Genomic DNA, 9,049 nt, shown 5'->3' with positions numbered 1-9,049 from the left:
GTTTAGTCGTTTAGTCGTGTCCGACTCTTCATAACCCCATGGACCAGAGCACACCAGGCACTCCTGTCCTCCACTGCCTCCCGCAGTTTGGTCAGACTCATGTTGGTAGCTTCAAGAACACTGTCCAACCATCTCATCCTCTGTCGTCCCCTTCTCCTTGTGCCCTCCATCTTTCCCAGCATCAGGGTCTTTTCCAGGGAGTCTTCTCTTCTCATGAGGTGGCCAAAGTATTGGAGCCTCAGTTTCACGATCTGTCCTTCCAGTGAGCACTCAGGGCTGATTTCCTTAAGAATGGATAGGTTTGGTCTTCTTGCAGTCCATGGGACTCTCAAGAGTCTCCTCCAGCACCATAATTCAAAAGCATCAATTCTTCGGCGATCAGCCTTCTTTATGGTCCAGCTCTCACTTCCATACATCACTACTGGGAAAACCATAGCTTTAACTATACGGACCTTTGTTGGCAAGGTGGTGTCTCTGCTTTTTAAGATGCTATCTAGGTTTGACATCTCCTAAAATGTTGAAAAAGCAATGGAAAGTGAGGTCACGGAAGGCTTTCACTCCATTTATTTGTGATTTAAATTGATATCAGTTTATAAAACAACCGTGTCTTGGAAATTTTGAGATCTTTCAAGGAGAAAAGCTGAAAAATATTGGTTTCATAATATTATTATTGCATCCAATTACGGAGTAATTTAACTCAAAATTTGATACCTCCCGGCTGGAAAAACAACTGTAGTTCAATTAGAAATGAAATATCTAGTGATAAATCCCAAGCAAGGAGATCTTTATACCTCGGTGAACAAAGGTGTCAAAAGCTCTGATGACTTTTCAGTTGACAGAGACCAGATGGTCCCTGAATAAATTCAACCTGCTCACACATCTGTGGATAATATGAAATTTCTAACTGTGGCACATGCTGAGCTGACAGGCCTCCATGGTTTCCTTCAGAGGAAGTGTGTCACGTGAAATAATTGATATACTTTTGGCCACACATTTACTTTTAGCTTCGGGGGTTTATCCATTGCCTTCTTTTTCCCTATGCCTGATGGTATCACTTTAGCATTAACCAACACACAGCTACTTGTACAATTATGCTAAATAATAGAACGGTACACCAGATTTAGACAAAGCCTGAGGGGGAAATCAGGGTGTTGGTTAAGCCAAGTTGAGATAGCCCCAGATCTGCCCGTAACAATTTGTAGCTCCTTCAACCCAATCCAGACAAGGTACAAACTGGCCTGAAGCAGTCTGATTGGTTCCAAATTAGGGCAAATCTGGTAAAGTTGGCAGTTATTTCTCCTTCCCCCCTGATTTCTCTTTACCCCTTTCTGTTTAATGGCAAACCTGTCACGCAGCAAAGTTATAACTGTCTTCACAGTAAATGGAAAGCTTTACTGAGGCAATAACAGACTTCTTTACAAATACAGTTATACCTCGGGTTAAGAACTTAATTTGTACTGGAGGTCCGTTCTAAACCTGAAACTGTTCTTAACCTGAAGCACCACTTTAGCTAACGGGGCCTCCCACTGCCACTGTGCCGCCGCTGCACGATTTCTGTTTTCATCCTGAAGCAAGGTTCTTAACCCGAGGTACTATTTCTGGGTTAGTGGAGTCTGTAACCTGAAGCGTCTGTAACCCGAGGTACCACTGTAAACAGCATAGTAGGCGCTGGAATACAGAGTGAAGCACACAGAGAGATGTAGCAGACTTTATCACTAACTAACATTATCACCAACTAAAGAGCACAGACTGAGCTCATTGCATCTATCTTTCCTGGTTCCGCCGTGTCTTCCTGTAATAGATATAATACTTGCATAAAGAATGAGTCATCCATAGGATGAGTCATAGTGAGTCAGCATGCTGAATGATTCTACACTTTTCAGCATTTTCCAACACTTTACTGCTTCTTTACTGCTTCTGCTCTCAAAAACCTTTGTCACATGACAACCCCCCCCCCTTATACCAATTGGACTACGCTTGTCTATCTGGCATCTCTCTCTGCTCCCTTTTCTCAGTATTGGGTAGGTGTCTGTTACCTCAACTGGCCCCCAGCACAATCAGCTGAAAGCCTCCTTTGACAAGTCCCATGCAATTGTCAAAGCTGGCCCACAGGGGTGTGTGGAAATTAGGGACCCAGTTCACTGGATGGATCTAATTCCTCACCCCTGTTCTAAGTGTCTCTGCGTATCTCTCTGTGTGGAGGGGGTGATATTTCAGAGATCCTGGCCCCAGACCATTTAGGGCCTTTCAAGTAAAAGCTAGAACTTGAGCAAAGAAGAAAATTAGTAGCCAGTAAAATTTGCATAATAGTGGAGTACTCTGCATGGGACCAGATGACTGTTGGGTCCCTTCCAATTCTAGGATTTTATTATCTGCTTTGCCCTGCTCAGATCACCGATGGCTGCATTCTGGACCAGCTGCAGCTTCCAAACTTCTTCAGCAGTTGCTCCATGCAGTCTGCTTTGCAGTAGACTAATCTGGATGTTACCAGTGCATGAATAGTCATGCCGATGTCTGTCTGTACACAGGCTGTACAGAAATATATGTTAAGAGTCACAGATCCTGCAGAGCTCTACATTCTAAAATATGACACCACATAAAAGGAAATAAAGGAGAACGAGAAAGGAAGAACTGGAGGAGGAAGAAAGCCAAGAAATGACACCTGCAGAAATTGTACTGCATCTGTCTGATCTGTTATTGACTAGGAAAAGATAAACATTTTTTTGCTATCAAGGAAAATACCATTTGACCCACTCACTTCAATCTGCACGCACCAACAGGCTAATTGATTTACCTATTCACCCATATACACTCCATTAGTGCTCCTGCAAGACTCTCCAGTCAAGTGTGAAGTGGATTTTTTTTTGCCTTACATATCCCCAAATGTCCAACCACTAATGTACTTATTTGGATTAGATTCCCTCTGGATCTCCATTTGAATGGGGAACGAGATACCTGTTCTTAATGTGTCCTAATTAACTGGTAAAGGATGGCACAGTGGAGCTGTACTGGTTACCTAACATCTCCCTAGCTGGGTTGCAACTGCATACTGGGATGGAAAGCGGGAAGGCATCAGCAAGGTCAGTGCAGTGCAAACATGCTGGCAGGAACACCCTACTAGATCTGCTGGTGCTTTTTTGCCTCACTGAAAGGCTGGGCCTGCTAGAGCTGCCACTCTTCCTCCTTGTCCCACAGAATTCAGCTGCCACAGTGGGCATGTCCTCAATCGCTCAGCCTGGACACTGAGGTCCTCCTCTGAGGGTCATCTGCTGGTTCCCTCACTGTGACAAGCGAAGTTACAGAGAAGCAGGCAGAGGGCCTTCTCAGTAGTGGTGCCCTCCCTGTGAAACGCCCTGCCATCAGATGTCAAGGAGATAAAGATCTACACAATTTTTAGAAGGCATCTCAAGGCAGCCCTGTATTGGGAAGTTTTTATTTTAATGCTTTGCTATGTTTTTGTATGTGCTGCAAGCCACCCAGAGTGGCTGGGGAAACCCAGCCAGATGGGTGGTGTATAAATAATAAAATAATAATAATAATAAATAATAATAAGAAGAAGAAGAAGAAGAAGAAGAAGAAGAAGAAGAAGAAGAAGAAGTCAGAGAGGTGAGCTGGGGAGAGAGAGAGCTGAGAGTGGAGCTGTAACCTAAACTCAGACTAGACATGCTGAAGCTGCTGGTCCTTCTCCTGTTCCCGCTTACCCTCCTTTCCTCTAATCACTTCATGCCTCTATTATTTGATTATTGGTGTATACCTCCCAAATGTATTTTGTATGGTTAAGTTCTTACCTCTATCTTCAGTACATTTCATTTCGTTTTATTGCTATGGCTAGTGGCTGGTGCAAATAAAGATTCTTCTGATCTGATCACTTCAGGCCTCTTCCTCAATGTGCTGCTACTACCACCGGGAGAGGAGACGAAGGGGATAAAGTAGGTTCCACCTTCATCCCCTTCCCCTCTGCAGAGGTGGTGGCAGTGGCCACAAAAACAGTGGGAGTGCAGGAAGACATACCTGGACTACATGCCATCCTACCTGTTCCACCAGGCTGTTTGCTTTGAGCTTCTCTGGCCCTGTTGGGTGCACTCGCAGACTTCATCACCATCACCAAACAATGAACGAGTGCTATATATACATATGCATACGTATTGATGGTTTACCACCATCAATAGTTTATCTATTGAGCATGCATCATGAAAAGGCAGCAGACCTTTGTGTGCCTGCAATGCGTGCCAGTTTCAGAGAACAGCCACACAGTTGCTGGATTTGTGGACTGTTTTGTGTGTGTTTTAACTGAGAGGCATTTGTCAATCTTTCTACTCACCCTCCCCCCCAATCATTTAGGGAAACTTGTGAACTAAATTTCTGTTAACACATTTCTGCTTTCACTTCCTCCAGTTTAAGTGCAATTTCTCCTCACCTTCCGATTTCAAACCCTTGAAATTAGCACTCCTTGGCTGGGCTGCTCTCTAACATTGCATTAAGAAAGCTTCTACAGTACTTTGCACTGACTAATGATAGACTCCTAAAAACCTTGAATATAATTTGCCATTTTCGTTTTTCTTTCTGTTCAAGATAATTGGGATCTGCAGGAATGTGGAGGGGAATGTTAATCTGCAAACATTTCACATGTACAGGGAGCAATCCTATGTGGAAGGAACTGGCATAAAGCAAGCCAGGGTCAGATAAGCCATCGTAAAGTTGCACAAGATCCAAACCCTGCTTAGGAACAGGGCTGTGACCGTTGCTCTGCCTAAGCCTGGCAGAGGGAAAACAAGCTTTTAAAATAGTATTCCACACCGGGTTGCCAGCTCATATGACTGAGCTGAACAGTCTTACACTCCAGTCTAAGTCCCTGCTCTATGGTCCTGCTCCCACCATAATTCCTAGAATGCCCTTTCTGGGGAACTTACACTGGCCTTGGCTCAGCCATCTTTGGCTCAGATGGTTGAGCCCTAGCTGTCAGGGGGACGAGATTGAGAAGGAATGGCGGAGACTTCTCCCCCCTCCTGAATCTTCCAGAGAAGAGGATGGCAGTATTGAATGACAGCAGTGGTTTGAGGAAGGTCACAGCTCAGAGACAGGTGAACAAAAGAGGAGTTGGGAAGTGTTGGGAGAAGAGAAGGGGGGGACAGAGACAGAGCAGCCAGCTGACATGTTATCACTGGAGAGCATTTCTGACCTCCCTTCTCCCAGAACCCGGCGTGCGTTGAAAGTGGAAGAGCAAAGGACTCAGAGACAATTAGCCCCTGGTGGCCACCATAAGGAGAAGTTCTGGAGCTAGGAAGGGAGGGGGAGGAGCTATGTTGGAGCAACACCATTAACCTACAAAGGCCTCTCTCTGTGAATACTGAATAAAGGCTCAGTAAGAGCTTCCTTTTTGCTTCCTTGGCTGTCTGCTGAGAGATGGGAGAGGATCAGAATTCACTGAAACCTGACACTAACTGACCTGCAATGAGCAAATTGGACTGGCATATCTTCAGTTGAGCCAAGGCTAGATATGTATTTTTTTAAAAAAATTAAATTAAATTTCAAGGAGGAAAAAAAAGAAATCCACATACACACCTCAATACATAATTATGTTTTTTTGTTTTGTCAACTTTCCATCCCGTTTTCCATGGTGATTTTGTTTTCTCCCCCTTTGTTTCACCCTGTCTTCTATGTATTATGGTCATAACAATATTGCAGTAAGTCCTAAATCTTTCTGTTGATCAAATTTCCAATCCTGCTCGTGAATTCATCTATAATATTTCAACTATAATAAGGTATTTCATTAAATAGTCCAAAAAAGGCTTACATTCTTCAACAAAACTGCCATCATTGGGTTCTCTTATTTTAGCTGCTAATTTTGCCACAGCTATAAGGAACCTTCTTATACATTTTAGCCAGTTTACTAGGTTGTATATAGTTTTCATAGAATGTTCTTTTATAGCCATTGTTGGGAATGTAATCGAGTTGGAGATCCAACACATCCTAAGCATATATAAAAACCATTTCAAAAATTTTAAATGCTTATACTAATTCATAAATAGTATAGAAAGCAGAAAGGTTTGGCAGCCATTCACTTCTTGTTATGAAAAGGAATGGAAATAGAAAGTTGAGGTTATGACTTCGGATTGTTGAACAGATGGCAGTTGTACAATATTTAACAAATGGGAGTGCGATAATTGAGAATTTACCGTACGCACCAAAGCTAAAGCATATTAAGAGAGAAAACTGAAAAGGGGTGTGTTAGTATTCTCTAGTAGAATAAGTTTACCTAGTGGAGATAAATGGCATAAAGGAGACTCTGAAAGAAAGGATTGAAAGCTACAAATTGGGTTGTAAATAAGGCTGAGCAAATCTATCGATTCAGGTTCGTTTCTGACTTTTCTAGTCGTAAACTCCATTTGCCAACATTTCTGCATCACTTTGTTTTTTGGCAGTCCTCTTGAAAATTTGCCAGCATTTAAATGTGCCTTTCTCCCTAAATACACCTTCTTGTATGCAATTTTGCTTAACATAATTTATTTTGTATGTTATTGTAACTAATACAGTGGTACCTCAGGTTAAGTACTTAATTTGTTGTGGAGGTCCATTCTTAACCTGAAACTGTTCTTAACCTGAAGCACCACTTTAGCTAATGGGGCCTCCTCTTGCTGCTGTGCCACTGGAGCACGATTTCTGTTCTCATCCTGAAGCAAAGTTCTTAACCTGAGGTACTATTTCTGGGTTAGCGGAGTCAGTAACCTGAAGCGTATTTAACCTGAAGTGTATGTAACCCGAGTTACCACTGTATGTGGAAGCATAAATTGATGGATTACAAAAGTGAGATCTGGCTCCTCACCTCTCCAACTTGACAAAGGCTGTTTCATCTAAAGCTGTGGTGAAAATTTCAAAAACGTATTTTTCAACCATTCACCGTGGGGATGGGGATGAAACAAAAACCTCTTGAAAGAGCAGGGAAATAAATTTTGTTCAGAAATGTTGGAAGTGGACACTACTTACATTGCTTAATCTTATGAGGTGGACAGAGTTTTTCAGTTTCTCATTTTGTTTTGCTTTGCTTTGCTTTCTTAACCTTGGAAAAGCCCAACATCACTCAGAGTGGCAAAAGGCTCTCTTCCTGGAATGCCTCTGAAGTGATACCACATCAGCACATAATATGGTACTCCCAAGGCATTCTGGGAAGTATGGCACTCAGGTAGTCACCTAAAGCTCTATCCAAAGTTTTTTTGTCAGTCATTCTTCCAGGTGAGACTCAGTAGCATAATTGGTAAACACTTCCATTAGAAAATACCAGGAAATTGGCCTCATTTTCATGGGGAAAGAGGGCTATTTTAAAACTTAGAAGGCAGTTTAGTCCAGACTTAGTTTGAGCTGTTTTGGTTTTATGTTCTGGCTGCTGTATTACTCAGTTGGTTTAGTGATTGCTTCATTGTTTTGGTCATCTTTGCTAGTCACTCTAATGACCCTACTTGGGTAGAAGATAAACAAATAATAAAATAAGCAAGCAAAATAAAGAAGTCACAGCAGTAAAAAAATAAATAACCACACAGTCCACATTCCCTACCTTTCCTAGAAAGCCAAAAAGTCTTGGCAGTGCACCAAAACAAGGCATAATTAAAAGGTGAAAATATACAAGGCCAAATCGCAAATCTGTAAAGCACTTCCATTCAGTTTCTGAGTCTCCAAGTAGCCTGGAGCTTCTAAAAGGTAAATAATCCCATCTCCAAAACAGTAAGGGTCCAATCACATGCATGGATGCTCTACCTGGAGAGCTGTATCTACAAGTGTCTAGCAGAACTGATACCTGGCTTCCAAATATGTAGATACATGCTTTTATTTATTATTTGTTAAATGTGAGTCCTACCTTTCCACTAAATGATTCGCTGTAGCTAGAACATCTAAAGAAAATTCTAGATCTTTTTGCACAGCATAAAAAATGTTGCAGATATAGGAAAGTTATAAGAAAAGCAGCGGCTCTTTGTTAAGTCATATTTAGAAAGAAAAAAATCCCAACAGGGGTAAGTAATAACAAAGAGGATTCTAAGATTATGATAAGGTGCCACATTGATGGCCTTCAGTTACCACTATAATAGTACAGTGCTTCTCAACAGTTCCATGTTCTAAGAAAACCCTCTTCATTGTCTCTAGTTCCATTAGAATGCAAAATATGGTTGTCACTTACTGCCAATAATGCAGAAGTATTATTTATGTTGCCGCTTTGGTTGTTTTCCGGTATTTCATTTTGGGGGGAGGGCAGCTTCTGAGATATCACCTGCAATAAATTCTCCTAATGCACTTTCTAAATGTATAAAAAGCCAATGCTCTAAGAGCAGCCATATGTTCTTGAGTTAGGAAGTAACTGGGTGCTGCCGCTGGCCTTGGTGCTGAACTGGAGAATTATTCAGTAATAGGTTGCTTGTGGCCCATGTGGTTTGGTTCACTTGCTCCCCCCCCCCCCAAAAAAAGAGACCCTGTTAATTTAGAGGAACAGAAATGTGGAGAATTCTTTAGTCCCTAAGGTAAGTTTTATGAGTCATTTATTTTGAAAGCTGCTAAAGGATTAATTATCATTTGGATCACTTCAATATACTCTGGTCACTCCAAAGCTTTTCTGTCTTCATAAAGGAAATGTTGTTGTGTGATACTAACACATGCCATTTCTTTGCATTGCACAGCTAGAACAATCATAATAGGCACACTTTAAAAGAATTGTGTGCCACCTAATGAATTATTATCAGATCCATTTTGACCACTAAAACTTTCATGTTTTGGTTTATTCAAGAGTATGAATTACTCCTATCACACAGAATGTCACAACACCCCCCTCTGCTCCAACTGTAGCAGTTGTGGGTATAGCGATATGTGGATTCTGAAACATGGGGAAAACATTTTCAAGGAAAATCATGCCCCAATATTTTATCAGAAAATGTTCATAGAAAACCAATTCCCCTGCAGCACCAAGGTGGGCTGTACCACTCCTGGCCACAACTTGGTGCATCCATTGTGAAATGTTACTTGACATACCCACAAAATTCCCAACACAAAGAAACTAGCAAGTCATTGA

The sequence above is a fragment of the Podarcis bocagei genome (genome assembly GCF_964188305.1).
Source record: "Podarcis bocagei genome assembly, chromosome: 8".
In the NCBI taxonomy this organism is placed as follows: domain Eukaryota; kingdom Metazoa; phylum Chordata; class Lepidosauria; order Squamata; family Lacertidae; genus Podarcis; species Podarcis bocagei.
Note: the sequence above shows the minus strand (reverse complement) of the source record.